General features: G+C 40.8%; 1 protein-coding gene and 1 long non-coding RNA gene across 2 annotated transcripts in view; one reads left to right on the forward strand and one right to left on the reverse strand.

Moving 5' to 3' along the window:
* Positions 1 to 17366, forward strand: part of PKD2L1 (polycystin 2 like 1, transient receptor potential cation channel) — a 261390-nt gene that overhangs the window by 168027 nt on the left and 75997 nt on the right. The window lies entirely within an intron of this gene.
* Positions 154 to 2967, reverse strand: LOC306659738. Its single transcript, XR_013763420.1, has 3 exons — positions 2572 to 2967; positions 2328 to 2449; positions 154 to 318 (listed from the first exon to the last, which is right to left on the reverse strand). It is a non-coding gene; the product is annotated as an uncharacterized lncRNA (long non-coding RNA).

Raw genomic sequence — 17366 nt, forward strand, 5'->3', positions numbered from 1 at the left:
TGGAAGAAAGCCTCTCCACATTGGTTTATACATCTCCTGTGTTAAAAACCAGCCTTCCAGGTTTACGTTTGGCAAAAAGTGGAACAGACAACGAAAACATCCTTATAGTTTGTGTTGCCCTTTGTCATACTAGTTACCTGGACATACCTGTGGAAGTTGGGTTTGGGATCAAAGTCCACTAACAGATCCACCTAGGAAGCTCCTTCAAAGAGTGATCTTTGTTAAGAAGGAAAAGAGGCCAGGATTTGCATATCCTACTAAGACTGTGTTGATTTCCTTCATGAAGGAAATTCAATTGCGTCTAGTCTTAGGACAAAGCTGTGAGAAAAAAAAAAAAAAAAAAGGCAGAAAAGATTCTCTTCCTGAAGACAGTAGCACAGCATCTGAAATGTTTTAATAATTTCCCTAGTGCTCCCCACCCTTATTGTGAATTAGCATCCACATTCGCAAGGGACATATGTTTACTCTCATTTGTGAAAATTAGGAAAAAAGAAAAGAAAGGTGGGGGATGATTGCATGAAAAGCAAAGGAAGATCAGGGAAAGGAGCCAGGGGTGGAGGGAAGGGAAGAGCTGTGGAGTGATACTGGCCAAATTACATTGTTATATTGAGTGCATACATGAATATATAACAACAAATTTCATCATTATGTACAACTATAATGCATCAGTACAAAATGTGGAGGAAAAAAAGAGAATATATTGAAAACATCCAAACATGAAACCAGACCTTTGATTTTTTTCATTGCAAAGTACTAAATCAAAAATTTCAGTTGTGATGTATTCAATTATATTGCTATCACTAATTATATTGCTATTACTAGTAATGACATTTTTAATAATAGCAAAATTTTGTATCAATAACAACTAAAGTAAATGCTTTGCAAATTTTGTATCAATAACAACTAAAGTAAATGTTTTTTAATGTACATAATGTTTCAGCTTACTGGCACATGTGTGTAATTTAGTTAATGTGGACGCATTAGGAATATATACTCAAAACTTTCTTAAAACCAATCCAAAATGTTGTTTTTTCAACATGTAATTTATTAAAAGTTTTAAATGAGAAAAAAATTCTTTCAAAATTGCACAAAAACACTGTTCGTAATTAAGGGTTTAGTTGCAAGAGATTGGAAGGAAACACGCAGGAGCTGACTTGCTTGGTTCTCAGGACAAGGCCCTGTACTCCACATGAGGATAACACTTCTGAGCCACAGGACTGGGAGGGAGGGTGAAGGGCCTCCTGACATTCCTGGGATGAGGATGGGGAGTGTCCCCAGACAGTGGCAGGCCCTGAGACTCAGTGGGGTTGGTTGGTGCTGCTGGGGGGTGGGGGCAGAAGCACACCTTGGAGCAGGAATGGATGGGAGCTGACTCTGCTGCTGTCAGTAGCTCCTCCTTCCCATTTGGTGAAACTTGGGCTTCCCTGTCAGTCTCTGCATAATCGCCACCTCCACACCACTTCCACGCTCCCTCTGGGAGGAAGTGGACCCCAGGCCCCTCACAGTCCTGCACTTGCTATAACCTGGACGGCTTGCATTCATTTATTTTGGCTTCAGAATCTTTGCTGTTCCTCTTTAGGAAATCGCCCTGGTAATTAAATGAATGAGTCAATAATACTACTAATAAAAATATATGGTCCACTGATACTTTTTCAATATTAGTGAGAGTCACACTTTCTAATCTTTTATATTCATCTAAACAAAGCTAATTCTATTTTTAAAGATCCTATATTCATAATTTGTGTGACCACAATTAGCTTAAACCCAAATTCAGGTAAAGTATCAAATTTAATCTCAGCCAGACTGGGCTGTGTCAATATTTCAACCCTGACAGGTGACAGTGGAATGCTTCCTGTGTTCAGCTGAGCATCCCTACTCTCAAACTCTTGAAATATTAAAATCCTAGAATCTTTGAAGTGGAAGGGATCTTTGTCTGTGTGACTGTCCCCCAGTTCTGCCACCCATGAGACTGACCTTCAAAATTGTCCTTTTTATATGAAGTCAATCACACAGGCCCAGGTGAAACTAAAATGTTTGGGGTTACCTCTTTGTATCCCAACAGCTTGAGATTGTTTGAATTCATGGGTGTGGCTGGAAAAATTACCCCCTGTGACCAACAGCTCTTTCCTCACCCTGCACTGCTCTCATACTGTTTCTCATGAATAAAACATAGTCAGATGATATCTTGTACTTTTCCTTTATTCAACTTCTGCTGAGAGCCCCTCCTTTGAGCAATCAAAGAAGCATCCACTGTACGTGGTTAGCGATGATGAAAGAGACACAAAGACGCCCTCCAACTTGCCGAAGTGCAGGATGGGAGCCCTTACCTCTGGGATGACCAGCACAAGTCCTGGACTCTGGGTGCATACAGTAGTCTGCTTCCTTCATTAACAAGATGTTTACTTTCCAGGACAGAAGAAATTCCCATTAACTTTCTCTTTCTGCAAATCTGTCAAAGGAAAGAGGGAAGAAAGAAGAGAAGAAATGAAAGAAGGGAAGGAGAGAGATTCAGAGCGTTTTCAAATTTGCTTTTGAGAAAAACAAAACTGTAAGCAGTTTGGAAGTACAAACCTTCAGTAAACTGAACATGAATCTTGGTTTTTGCAGAGCAAGGCAAATCTCTTGGAAGATCAGGTTTATTCAGAGCAGTGAGGATCAGTCTGAATAGAGCTGAGACAGCAACATGCCCATCCTGAGATGTGGAGGGGACTTGGGGCTGCTCTAATCAGGTCAGGCCATCTCCAGTCACTGACATTTGGCTCTGAAGTGACTGCTTGGCATGTGCTAGTTGTTCCTGTAGCTTAATTATTCCTGTGCCAACTTGGCTTGTGAAATGTTTACCAGCAATTTATGGTTCTTCGATGAAAGGCACAAACAGGCCCAGAGGGCTTTTTAAATGTCACTTTCCTAATTTCTGTTTTTGGAAAAATAAAATGGAAAACAAAGTTACCAGGAGGATTCCCAGCAGGCCTTCCTTGGGGTTTGCAGGGCCCCAGCACGAGAACAAAGGAAGGCCCACAGACATGGGTTTATAAAGAAAGCTGCAAGCAAATAACAACGGATAAACAACAGATAAACAGATAAACAACAGATAGAGTTTCCTTTGACTTTAGTTAGCTCTTATGCCTTCCTAATCTTGAAGGCTGGATCCAGATTTAGAATTTTGAAACTGCTCAGAATTCCACATGTGGGCAAAGCTGCTCCCTGATCCCTAGTCCTTTCTAGAGGGAGGATTTTTTGAGATTATTGAAGTAACCCATTCTTCACCAAATGTATGCCTTCCTCACTACTTTTGGGGTTCAACACTGCACACCAAGCTGCCTCCTCCACATACGTGTTCTCCTTATCCTACTCAAGCTCAGCGCCAGCATGAGGCCTTCTCACCTCTTAGACTGTGGCACCCGTTCTGAGTTCCTCTGTCCCCTAACTCAGTTGACATGAAGACAAGTATTCCATTCACTTAATGTCATTTGGATTAAAATTATTCATGAAGGGAAGGTAGGGATAGAGAAGTAGATAAAGAGGAAGGAAAGAGAAAGAGCAATATTGATTTTCTTTCATTATGAAGAATGTGAGTATAGCCAGAATAAGAATAACTCCACATTAGAAAATACCTCCGTTGAATTTGAAAAGTATTAGGAAATTTGCTCACACTGACTGACTCTTTTTCTTTTTGGTACTGGAGATTGAACCCAGGGGCATTTTACCACTGAGCTACATCCCTGACCCTTTTTGTTTTTATTTTAAGACAGAGTCTCACTATGTTGCTTAGGTACTTACTAAATTGCTGAGGCTGACTTTGAACATGATATCCTCCTCAGCTTTCCGAGCTGCCAGAATTACAGGCATGTGCCACCTCACCCAGCACCTTATTCTTTTTCCTCATTGGTAAGATAAGCTCACACTGCGATATTCTTTTAACATGGAAAAACTGAAAAAGAAGTTTGTCTAGGACCTATGGACAATAAATTGCTGAGCTAGGATGAAACATTTGCAGAGTAAAATCTGTGGCCTTCTTGTTTGCCTGGTGAGCTCCTATTCCTGGTTTAGAAATGATAGGTAGAGGTTACACTCACATAGTTATTTGAGGGTTCTACATATCTGCTGAACAAAACATTCCCCATTGATTTGCCTTGCCTTCACTCTGCCATCCGCATACTCTGAAGTTCCTATGACTTGTCACCCATTTTAAGATGTAAACAAATAAAACATACCACTGGGAAACAGCTCCCAGTAAGTCTTTATTATAATGAGCATCTATTGCCTGAAAGACAACAGTCCTTAAAGAGACTGAGTCAGGTACTGCTGGTCCCCCTTGGGTCAGGTACTGCTAGTGAGATGGCAGTGAAGCAGACAGACACGGCCCTGGCTGAAAACAGAAAACACAGGGCGGGAAAGGGATGATACGGCGAGCTGACCTGGTAAACCTTCTGGACACTTGCAGAAAACAGGAAATAGCTAAGTGAAAAATTAGTGGGAGAAGGAACAGAGGGCAATGGAGTTCTCTAGGCAGAGGGAAAGGAACATTCTCAGGCTCAAACAGTGGACTATCACAGGCATAGAGAAAATAAGAGGGAGGGTGACCAGAGGTAAGAGAGACTTATGCAGGTCCTAGAGGGCGATGTAGTAAGAACAGACTTCATGCCAAGCACCACAGAAATGAACGAAGTGTTTTAATCAAGGAGGAGACATGCAGATTTGCATTTTAAAAAGATCTCTATGGATGTAGTATGGTCAATAGATCACAGGTACAAGGGTCAGCCAGTGAAGAAGTGATTTCAGTGGTCTAAGTGACAGAGTCTATTAGCAGTGGGATTCAGAGAGGAGGACAAATGGAAGAGAAACTTACAAACTTGAGTTGATAAGAGTTGGTGATTCAATATAGGAAGGAGGAAGAGTGTTGGATGGTACATTATCTTTTTGTTGGTAGTGCTTACAACTATGACGATTTATGCAATCATTTACTCAATGTCTGCCTTCCACAAGATGATAAGCAACCAAAGGGCAGGGACCTATTTGAAACTCTTTACCCCTTAAGTACATGCTACTGTGGAGTATGAAACATAGAGGTGTTTAAAAACTCCCTGCTAGCTAAATTATACTTTTGCTCATGAACAACTGAAATTATGGTGGTTTCATTCATTGAGTTGGGGACATGAAGGAGGAAGGAGAAGTTTGGATAGAGCAAATTGAGAGGCTGTCACTTGGCAGCACCTTTGAGACATCCATGTGGTAATGTTTTGGAAGCAACAGGAAATGCAAGTCTAAAACCCAGGATTGTGAGGTGGGCAAGCAGATGTGGGAGTCCTGAGCACAGAGAAGGCAATCCGAGCCATGGAGCATATTGAGAAGGTGGGCTAGATGTTAAGAGAGGAGGTCCTTGGAGAACTCACTAGGAAGCAATGTTTAAAGGGCTGTGCAGAGGAGAAGCAGCCAACACAGGAGACTGAGAATTGGTGGCTAGAATATTCTGGGTTAGAGACAAAACCAGGAGAAAATGCAGTCCTAAGACAAGGGAAGAATGAATGAGAAGGAAAGAGGAGTCAATAGTTTCCAATGCTTCTAAGACCTCAAACAATGGAGGGTATGGATAACCAGTTTCAAAACAGTATGGGCAAAAGCCAGAGTGAATTAAAGTGGAAGGAGATAAATAGATTTATCACCAACTAATTTTTTAAAATTAGGCAAACTTCACCTTTGTTCCCCCTGTGCCATGCTTGGTTGGAATTCAGGACCTCAGGCATGCTATGCAAGAGAACTACCACTGAACTACGCCCCCAGCCTTCAACATCATCTTCAAAGGTTTTATTCAGAGAGAATGAAATGAGCCTTTTGAGTTTTTTAAAAAGAGAGGTCATCAAGTCCTTGCTGAGCAGAAAACATGGAGGCTGAAGGTAAGGAGGGGACCCAAAGTGGGACAAAATTCCTAGGTAGCTCTGTTTATTGCACCATTTTGCCTCAGTTCAGCCGACTCCTCACATTCAAAGAAGACCAAAGGACCTAGTCAACCAAGAAATGCCACTTTTCATGGACAGATGTAAAACCAGACCCTCAAACCACCCTGACCTCTGAGCTCTCAAGCTGACCTCCTAGTGGCCCTGGATCCTGACAGCCCTGAAGTCTGGAGCCTGCACATCCACTACTTCTCCTGGCAGCCAGTTCTGAGCTCCATGCTCCCTGAAGGTCGCATCTGTCTAGTCTGAGGGGTGGGAAGAGGCCCCTCTTCCCTGCATGCTCTGTGTCCCACCCTTTTCACTGCCTTGCAATCACCCTGCCATCGGACTGCTGGCTCAGAAGAGGGTAAAGCTGATTTGAGTGGAAATCTGAGCTCAAGAGGGCACAGAGCCAAATCTCTACCCAGAAAACAGCATCTCCATGGTACTAGACACTTAGTGATAGGTGTGTTGGTTCAGAAATCAGGCCAAATCCAGGAGTAAAGAAATGATAGGAAAGCTGTCCCTTCCATGTGCTTTTATAACTGCAAGCACGTTTTTGTGTGTCTGTGTTTCTCACAAAGCTCTGCTCCCAGTGGATATTTGTGATGAGGATTAAGGAACTTAGAGATAAGTTCAAATATACCCAAGATTGGAATTCCAAAAAGATAGGTCTTCATTTCTCTTCATCTTTACCCATGTATTCTACCCAGGAAAGTTTTCTCTAGACACTATAAACTCCTTCTATGAACATTTCCATTTTCATTATTCTCGAGCAGAGGGCACCTTAAGTCTGACTCTGAAATTCATTTATTTAACAAATACTTACTGTTTTTTTTTTTTTTTTAAACATCACACCAAGCACCGCAGCTATGGATGTGAATTAGACAAGATCCTTGACTTCAAAGAACTTCTGCTTTAGGGAAGATTAAAGGAAAAGAAATTCAAATGATTCGAAGACCTAAAGCCCTCTGGAGCCTTAAGGTGATTACACATGGGTGTCCTTGGTAGGTGAGTGCTATCTTCTGATTCTCTGTTATTGAAACCAAGAGTCTGAGTCCAATACACCTGTGAACACAGAAGATCTTAGATGATTATGCTGTTAAATTTAAGGCTGATCCTTAAGGAAAGGGCTTCTGCAATCCATTTTTTTGTTGAGTTTGTTTCTGAGGTATTTCTTAATACTACAGGACTTATTCAATGATTTAAACATGCTCACCCACTTTGAGAGCCAAAGACACATTTGATAATAAGTACAGAATAGAATGTCTGAGAATTTTGTGTTCTCTCTCATTTTGGTGGCTTTGTTCAACCCATTTAAAGAGTCATACCCTTAATTATTCTGTAGAATTCATACTGAAAAACAGCTTTATGGGCTGGGTTTTTGACATTTTCTATTTATTGATCCATGGTACCATCAAAAATGTGCTTCACAGTTTATTATCTGGGCTCCTAACTAAAAACACTGGGTGCTTGAAACTGAGGCACACACCAGAAGTAAGACAAAAGTTCAAGATATTTTCCCACAACAATGAGTTAATATCATTTTTCTTTCATTCTAACTCTGCCCTGAAAGTTTAAACTATGATTTTAAGCAGTTATGTCTACATCATCACTCTAAGTGGATGTTCAGTAGGTCAATGCAGAGCTTTATGTAGCTCATGAGCTCAAAATTGAGTTATCTTGGGTTTAATAAATATTCAATCTTTATTTCATTCTTCTCATCTAACCAACACTTATTGGGGCCATCTGAAGAACAGAGTATTTGGGGTGTTGAGAATATATTAGCGAAGAAAACTAACAAAAGTTTCTGTCCCAATAGAGTTGACATTATAATGGAATTTACATTCATTTAACGAAAACATTTTAAGTAACCAATTTGGAGAAAGAACTCTTCAAACATAGGGCAAGAATCTACATTCTTGGAAAGTTGCAGTATGCTGTCCTTAAAGGGACACTGATTTGCAGTTCAGGAGATACGGTTATAGTCCTAGTTGTCCAAATACTCCTTGCTGTTTTTTGGTTCAAATTTTCTCCTCTGTTAAATAATGGTATTAAATTGAATAATCTCAAAAGGCCCTTACAGATTGAATGATGGAGCAGTGCATTATTATATGACATTTAACAGGCATTTACTTACTTACGATAAATTTATATGCAACAAAAGGCACAGATCCCACAGATCTATTCATTCATTCGTTCTCTCATTCATTCATTTATTTTTGTGGTTTTTGGGGATCAAAACCTGGGCCTCACACATCCAAGAAAGAACTCTACCACTGAAATGCACCACCAGCCAGGTTAGCCAGGTTTTTGTTTCTGTTCTTTTTTTTAAGAAATGTGTATGATCATGCTAACCTCTTATACCTTCTGTAACTATAGTGTAATATAGAATTACTTATTATGCTCAGAGAAATGATTCTGAGGTATAACATGGTACTGAAACAGTAAAAAAAAAGATTTAGTTAGGTACAAATATCAGAAATTGTGTGTGTGTGTGTGTGTGTGTGTGTGTGGGAGAGGGGGGGGGGGAGAGAGAGAGAGAGAGAGAGAGAGAGAGAGAGAGAGAGAGAGAGAGAGACAGAGACATAGAGAGACCTTGCCAGGTGAAAATAAATCAAAATCTACATAATTAGAAAACTCGTCAATAACCCTGTTTCACCAATACATATTTCTGATTTCTGATCTGGCTCTGTTGCTCCATCCCAGGCCTTCTTCTGCTGATGTCTACTGGATCATCCCTGCATCAGGGGAAGAAGGAATGTCTGCACGAAAGAACCACAGATGTGCTTCCTCCTGCAGGACACGCTCGTTCCTGCAGCCCCAGTGATCTATCTGGACCCCAGCCTGTGATTTTCTTTAGAACGGCAGAGTTTCCACTATGTGGCGCTGTATTCGAATGATCTCTGTTCAACCAGCTTAGCCTGGGGAAAACTTCCTGATAGCAAGAATGGAAAAGGATGGGCGAGGACGCCAGGGAGGAGAGGTTAAGGAAGACAGCTAGCAGGCTTTCTGCCACATGGGTCTTCCCCATCACCCCCCTGATCCATTTCAATTAGGAAACTTACTCCCAGTAACTCACACTCAAATGTTTTGATTCAATAGCCTGAAACCTGGCTGACCAGAATCACCAGGGAAACTTTTCAAAGATACAGAATCCCAGATTTTATCCCAAGAAACTGATAAATAAATTTGGGGATAGACCCCAAACTCTCCCTTACAAAACTTCTTAAGAAGATCATTGATGTATCATTTATGCAAAATGTGTAGGGAAAGATGTTATTTTAAGGACTCTGAATACAACTTGTATTTCTCAATTCAACAATAAAAACATACAAGGATTAACTGTGCCAGTGATTCTCTAGGAAATAGGTGCATGGTTTGTTAAGTAAACTGTTCGGTCTTCTTTAGGAAACTGTCTGCTGAATGGACTCTGTCTAGTGTTTCTTGCAGCCCAATTTGTGCAGAGACAGACCCAACAGGTCCATGTTCCCTAAAACAGAAACTGGTTCCTTTCTCTGTACCAAGCATCCCAGAAAGGAAACCTGGGATCTGTCTTCAAAATCATTCACACCTGAGTTTGAATTCTAACTCAACCACTCATTCACCTGGGACAATAAAACATTTCTTAATCTTCCTGAATCCACTAGGAGAGAAGCACACCTGCCTCTGGAGGCTGAAATAAAACTCAAATGAGATCTGGTGGCGTCCTGAGCACCCTGGTTTTCACATAGTGGTCAACAAGTGCTAGTTCATAATAGTACTGGGGATATCCTTATCACTCTGCTGCCTTGGTCTCTACAACTTCCCTCCTGGTCTTGGTGGTCTGACCCTCTGTGCACATGTTCTTTCTGGGTTCTAACACTCTGTTCTCAGAACAGCTGCTTGATCTTGTCTCCAATAACCTGTAGAGAAAGGAAAACAAAGAAAGTTTCCTCCTTCCTAGAATCAAGGTAGGTAGAGAACACAAACATCTTTATCCATCTTTCCTTCTCCTTCCCATCCTTCCCTCTGTCAGAATGATATCCTGGAACTTACCAGGAGTGCTTAAATGTTGGGTAACAGTGTTCAAGTGGAAGCAGATGAAAATGCTGCTTCCTGGGTGACCCTATGAGAGTCTGACTAAATTCACCTGGTGTGGAGCCCAGACATCCCCAATTTAACAACTCCCTAAGTCATAGCAGCAGAAACACAGCCTGTAAAATTGCCTCGTCCCCAGGTATGCACTCCAAGGCTTCCAGAGCCCAAGCAAACAATGCTCAGATGTGAAGGGGCAGGGTGTAGCAACAAAGGGAGCTGGGCTTTCCAAATACAGCTGGCAAGTACATGCCTGTGTATCTTCTTTACCTGCTTGAAATCAAATTTAATGCATTTTTTAAACAATTTTCTATGCAAATAAAATTTGTCTCTGAGTCCAGAGAAGGAAAGGGGCTTGCTTGGTGTGACTTGCTGAGGTGGAGCAGAGCCTAGAGCCTCCTTCTGAGTCTCCCTGGTTGCGCTGCCCTGTTCCAGTCTTCTGATGAAACCCAATAGGCTCCTTCATTGGCCTAAGACTAAACCCCATATCCATCTGGGGAAAAGAAAAAGCATCATGGAAACATCCCAGGCCAGAGGGCTTCTTTATCTTGACTACTCCCCAAAACAGGATTTTCTTAAAGCAATGCAGCCTGGAGTAAAGTCTTTATTCCATGTCCTGAGAGCCAAGGTGTTTCAGAATGAGGCCAACACCTTCAAGTGCTTGTGAAGAACCTGCACACCAGGTAAATGTTTATTTCAAAGCAACTAGAAGCACTTTGTATCCTTCTTGAGAGAAATATCCACTTAGTAACTATGATCAATAATAAAACTATCAGATTATATTTGTCCTTAGAGATATCCCCAATATTCCTTTTGTTATTGGTAAGTGCAAAAACGAAATTGCAATAAAAATGTACATAGTAAAGTGGTAGAAAAATGTATATGTAATAAAAGGATAGAAAAATTCTTGGAAAGATGTATACCTGACTCAAACAGTGAACACCTCTGGAGAATGGGAATGGGGAGAAGAGAGGATTCCATTTTTATCTTACAGAACTCTGGGATTTCTTTTTCTTTTTTTTTTTTTTTTCTTTTTCTGTTCATATCAGTAACATTCCCACTGACTCACATTTGAAATATACCTAGACTTTGAGGGCCTCTCAAAAAAAATTAAAAAAAAAGGACCATCCACTATGGACAGACCCTGCAGTCTTGCTGTGAAGCTATGAAGCAAACTCCTATGGTTTGTTTTATTCAGTTTTTATTGTAGGCCCTTGTTATTGATGATATCATTTTTCTGTATGCTTCCTAGGTCGAAGTGTTCTTCAGCCCAAGAAAGTCAGATCAGAAGGGGGTTGTTTAAATTCGCCATTATCTGACCCGTCCAAATACAATTTTCGAAGAGGTCGTGTTCCCAACTTTAGCATCCTCTGGTACCAGTGTATGAAGAGGTGATGTTTCCATGTTCCAATAAGACCTCCCAATCAAGCTCCACCTATACTTTCTATTCCATTTCCAACTGTATGTATTTCTTTTAGTCTGAATCTTCCAAACACTATCACAGTTCAAAATAGGAAGATGAGGAAAAGGAAAAGAAATTCCAATTCTATGTCTAAGAGATACACAGTTTGTAATTAGAATAAATCTTAGAGGACATTGTACAAATACAATTGCTCTTAGTGGGGAAAGTAAAAAATACAAATTAGTAAAAGGAGGTAAGTTCTTCAAACGCAGGTTTGAATTTATTTCTGTTTGATCTGTGGCTGGTGAGTAAAGGCAATAGAAATTGATGGTTGGAGCAGTTTGAGGAAATTTTAATATCCACTTGGATTTAGTTCCATTAGGTAGTAAAAATGGTACTTAAGTGCCAAACTCTTTTGTTTTGGCTACTTTTTAACTATTATTCAGCTAATTGTTTGGGAGGATGATTCTTAGGGTTCCCATGTTCACTGACACTGCATTCATCAATACAATGGAGAATATGAATATTTTCAAAAGTCTAGTCTACAGGGATGGAAGTAACTAGATCAGGAAATAAAATTCTATTGCTCCATAGTGACTGCAGAAAATGTTCCCGTGCTGCTAGGCTTCTGGAAACAGTGGCTGGGTCATTTCCTTAGCAGCTTTCACTTAGAGACCAAGGAGAGGGGGTGAGCCCGCCTACTCCCTGTTAGAGTCCTCATTTAAATGCTAAGTGCTGAAGTGCTTTTCTGTAGCTCAGCCTTTCTCAGCAGAGCTTGCTACAATACATAAAGGAAGGAAATAGGACAAGGAAAGACAGCCTGTGACCCTATAAAATACCTGGAATACGGATGACAAATCCCTTTTAAGGGAAAAAAACCATCATTTGAAAACCTGCGATTTACTTGGGAAAGAATCTGCCTGACAAACAAACAGAGAAACAACATGTGTCCCATTTGTTTACAATAAAAAAAAAAAAAATAGAGAAAAAAATAAAAATAAAAATAAATGTAACTGAAATACTGGGGAAAAAAAAAAAAAAAAGAATCTGCCTGAGATTGCTTTGCCTTGGAAATCCATGGTACAGATTTGTCCCGGGGTTATTCCTTGGCCTTTGTCAATTTTTTGGCAAGGGAATGGATTTGAGATAATGTGGGATTTAATGTACATTCAACATAAGGACTGACATGGACATGACTGTTAAAGTTTTTTGTTTACTTCATCCAATTGGTTTATAGGGTTTTTAAAAATTGAAGCACACTTCAATATTATATAGAAAATTCACATTTATAAATATACTCTTAGGATTATTTACAGAACTGAATTCCCTTTGAAGAAAGAGATGGGATTTCAATCAGTGAAACAGATATGGGAACATGACCCACAGCTGCCCCTTCCTGAGTTTTCCCTTTGTGCTCATCTGGGAAACCCTTCCCTCACCCCAGTCTCTGCTGCAACCCTTTCTCCTTCCTCTCTTCCCTTCCAAGGACCCAGCCCTCCAGGGCCACACTAGCTGCTTTCACTCCAGGACTCTCCACTCTGAAATCTGGCTTCCCTCCTGGCCTCCTGAATGAGGTCTCTGCAGATGCTGGCTTTGTCTGTCCTGACACATTCCTAAGTAGGAGGAAATCCGTCTTTGAAATGCTTAGTACTTTTCTTCCCTGCAAGACATCAGGGGTCTGTGCCTTCTACTTGGGTGTTAAGCAGGAAATATAAAATTCTGGAGATTCATATTCAAATCTTTTACTTTTTAAAAATGTATTTTTATTGTAAACAAATGGGATACATGTTGTTTCTGTTTGTACATGAAGTAAAGATATACCATTTGTGTAATCATACATTTACATAGGGTAATGGTGTTTGATTCATTCTATTATTTTTTTCCTTCCCCCCACCTCTCCCACCCCTCTTATCCCTCTATACAGTCCCTCCCTCCTCCATTCTTGCCCCCTCCTACCCCATTATGTGTCATCATCTGCTTATCAGTGAGATCATTTGTCCTTTGGGTTTTTGAGATTGGCTTATCTCACTTAACATGATATTCTCCAATTTCATCCATTTGCCTGCAAATGCCATAATTTTATTATTCTTCATAGCTGAGTAATATTCCATTGTGTGTGTGTGTGTGTGTGTGTGTGTGTGTGTGTGTGTATATATATATATATATATATATATATATATATATATATCACAGTTTCTTTATCCATCATCAATTGAAGGATATCTAGTTTGGTTCCACAGTCTGGCTATTGTGAATTGAGCAGCTATGAACATTGATGTGGCTGTATCTCTGATTTTAAGTCCTTTGGGTATAGGCCAAGAAAACTTTTACTTTTTAAAAATATGAGTGGGGCAGAGAGAAGGGGATCCCACCTATAGTCTAAGCTGCATTCAAACACATCTGGGCCCACATGGCCAACAGGGGAGTCTGGTCCCCAGGGATCGTACTATATGAGACTGAGTTTCCTCCTGGGAAGGAACATGCATAGCAAGGGAAGAGGGAGTCCAGTATCCAAACACAGCCAGTAACAGAGTTGTAGTTGTGTAACGGGATAAGTGTGAACAGGAGTATGGTGCTGGATGCTCCCAGTCCAATCCCATCTGTCTCATGGTGAAGTAAGTGTATGTCCTCACCATGGGTGATGTGGCACCAAACATCTCCTGGGTTTTGATAGTTCAGAGAACTAGCCTGAAATAGGGAGAAATGGTTGAGACTAGTTGGTTAGTGGCTTAAACCCCTGTCTACAATTAGATCTTTTATCAGGTGCCCCTGATAAAAGCTTTGTGGCTAGTTTGGCTAGGTTATGGCCAGTGAGGTGTTGGCACATGAAAGGGTCCCTGGAACAGAGAATTCATAGGAAGTACTTCCACATGGCTCTCCTGTGGAAACCAACCATACCCTCAGCCTATAACAGCTAGATCCTCTGATGGTCCTTTAACAATTGGAAAGTTATTTAGTGATGGTGAGCATAGCAAAGACAGATGCCCATTAGGAGGAAGGGAGTTTCCTTACAGTTTCTGAAGTGGAGGTGCTGTGGCCAAAGGTTGTAAGGACAAGGACAAGAGGATGGAGATTAGTCAATTAGCAGCCTGGATGGGAACAAGTGACAGCAGAGCTGCTTATAGTGGAACATGTTTTTGAGTATCAGCACCAACAATGGAGAGAGAGGAAGAAATCTGATTGTTCTTCCAAATTCTTACTGGTGATAAGTTAAGTTGGGAGAAGGATGAAGTGACTTTAGGAAGTTGCAGAGGAAAAAAACAACACAAAGAGTGAATTTGAGACTCATTTCAGGACTGGTGACAAGAGTACAGAGATGTTCCAGGGATGTAAATGAAAAGTTGCTGCATTAAGACCTCCTGTGAGTGGAAGCAGTGAGTGGAGGGACTAGAGGACAGATGACCCTCAGACAGACTCAAATCCTTGTGGACGTATTACAGTGCCCCCTCCCCCGCCTCAATTTTATTCTGATGTGAGGAAGATTGCCATAAGCACATCATCTGTCATTGCTAGGAAAACACTCTTTCAAACAAAGGAGGACTGCAGGAGAGAGATTCAGGATTTGGATGCTCAATGCAGTCAGAGGCCAGCTCTACAGGGCAGTGACCAACAAGAGCTGGGGAGCCACCAAACCAGAAGGTGCTTCTTCTACATATAAAGGAAGAGAATGTCCACCATGTTGCTGCTGTTGAAGTGGGAGCAGCATTTTCCAGAAGACTGAAGAAATAGCTTGAATCTCCCAGGTCCTCAAGTGATTTCTTCCATATTAGCTGCTTTTGACCTTTCTCTGGCCCCATGCTTCCTGTGTGGAGCCTGCAGAACACCTGCAAGGCAGTCATCTTAGGAACTTGTCCCATAGATTACTGTCACCCACTTTAGCTCCTCCTTATCACCATTACTGAATAGGAGTCTCTGGGACTAGGACCAGAAAACTTCATGATGAAGAACTTCCTCCTTCAGAATCTAGAAAGCAGGATCCAGTTCTCAACTCTTCAGGCAAGAACTGGAGGAAACATCTCTGCAGACTCTGAGAGCCTGAAAGGAAAAAGTTATGATATTGATATTGGGAATCACTCAGACAAACAGTCCCATCAGGAGGCAGAGATCTGCTCGCAGAGTCCTACCAAATGCTCAGAGCTTCAAGGGCTTTGTTCCCCACTTTATAGGTAAACAGACAAAGACCATAAGTTACCTCAGACAGACCAGCCAAAACAGGAGAGAGGGGAATTAAAAAAAAAAAAACAAAACCCAAAACCATGGACCAGAAGAGATAAGAGATTATGTAGAGAGAAGAAAAAATACATATATATATATATATATATATATATATATATATCACATATCACACACATAACTATGTCACTTAGAGATTCAGAGGGAAATGTCAAGACTCAGCTACAAGGACTTCTAAGAGGTTACCTTAGAATGGTGAGGAGAGGAGGATGAGGTATTCTTTTCTTTTTACAAAGACTTATTAAATTATTCAGCTCTTTAAATTATGCACAAGTATTTTGTAGGTATAAAACCAGAAGAAAATACCAAGAAACTTCAGATTTTCAAGTGAACATAGCTCTCTGGGGACCCCTCTCCTAAGCCCTTGTGACAACATTGTCTTATTTCAAATATCACCTACCTTCCTCTATCTCCACTCACTCTCACCCCAACACCCAAACAAGGCTACTAAGAAGAGGAAAGGGAGACGCTGGGAGATCTGGGATCTGCTCTGCTAGGGTGGGGTGAGTCAGCTATGGTTCACTGATACCAAACTTAAAAGTTTTACCAGGGGTTGAACCCAAGGGCACTGAGCCACATCCCAGCCCTTTTTATTTTTTATGTTGAGACAGAGTCTCACCAAGTTGTATAGGGCCTCACTAAATTGCTGAGGCTGGCTTTGAACTTGTGATCCTCCTGCCTCAGCCTCCCAAGCCACTGGGATTACAGGTGTGCACCACCGCACCTGGTTCAAAAATTTTACATAGAAGTTACGAGTATCAAAAACAGGCTGACTCAATCCTCATGTGCTTGCTCTTCTTTACTTGCCATGGAATATTCTTGTCCCCAAACCTTAATTTTAAATGTAACTTCTCTTGCTGCTTTCTCTAGGTTCTACTCCTGTAGAGGCTGAGGTCTCTGCCACAGGTAGGACTCACTTGATGAGTCTTTAACACGTGGGTAACAGACCCTTTGCTACCCTTTCACCTCACTGTGTTCCTTTCCCTGGAGACAAAAGAGAGGGGTACATTTGGCTATGGTTATTTTTGTACAGAATATTATCATTTGCCTGCCAAATTGTAGAACATTTTCCCTTTTTCTTTACTAGCAGTTCCACTGGCTCTGATTGTAAGGTTAGTCCATGATATAAACAAGGGATCTGTCTGGATGAAAAGAGTTGAAATGACACTGGTAGACCAGGTGTCCTCATCCACTCATTACACAGTACTCACGAGAGAATTCTCATTTTAGATTAGTTCCAAACAAACATTCGTTCTTTCCTTGTCTCTGATGGATGTAACCCTTTTATTCATGCATGGTTACTTCATTCTCAGTTAAACAAAGCAAAAAGGGGTATTTAATGTCCTGGAAGAAAGAATTGGGATTCAAATGTTATTTGTTCCAAAGGTTAGGATGAACTTTCAGGGGAAACTTTTAAATTCCTATGTTTATGTCTGAAATATTTATTTCACCAACATAGATTGGGGAAGACTGTTTAACCACTCATGAAAAGAAGTATGAGTTTTGGCTAACTATAAATTTGATGAATCCACAGCAGGAAGTGACAAGGGTGCCTGCCAAGTAAGTACATACTTCTCTTTCTCTCACTTCAGGAATACTGGGAAGATCAGGTTTTCCCTATCAATCAGTTTATCAGTATTTGGTGAGGATTTCTTTATATCTAGTATGAGGAAGCTGGCATACAGAACAAGAGGAAGAAGTCAAGGATGATGTAACAACAG

This window comes from Sciurus vulgaris, assembly GCF_902686455.1.
Source record: "Sciurus vulgaris genome assembly, chromosome: 4".
In the NCBI taxonomy this organism is placed as follows: Eukaryota; Metazoa; Chordata; class Mammalia; order Rodentia; family Sciuridae; genus Sciurus; species Sciurus vulgaris.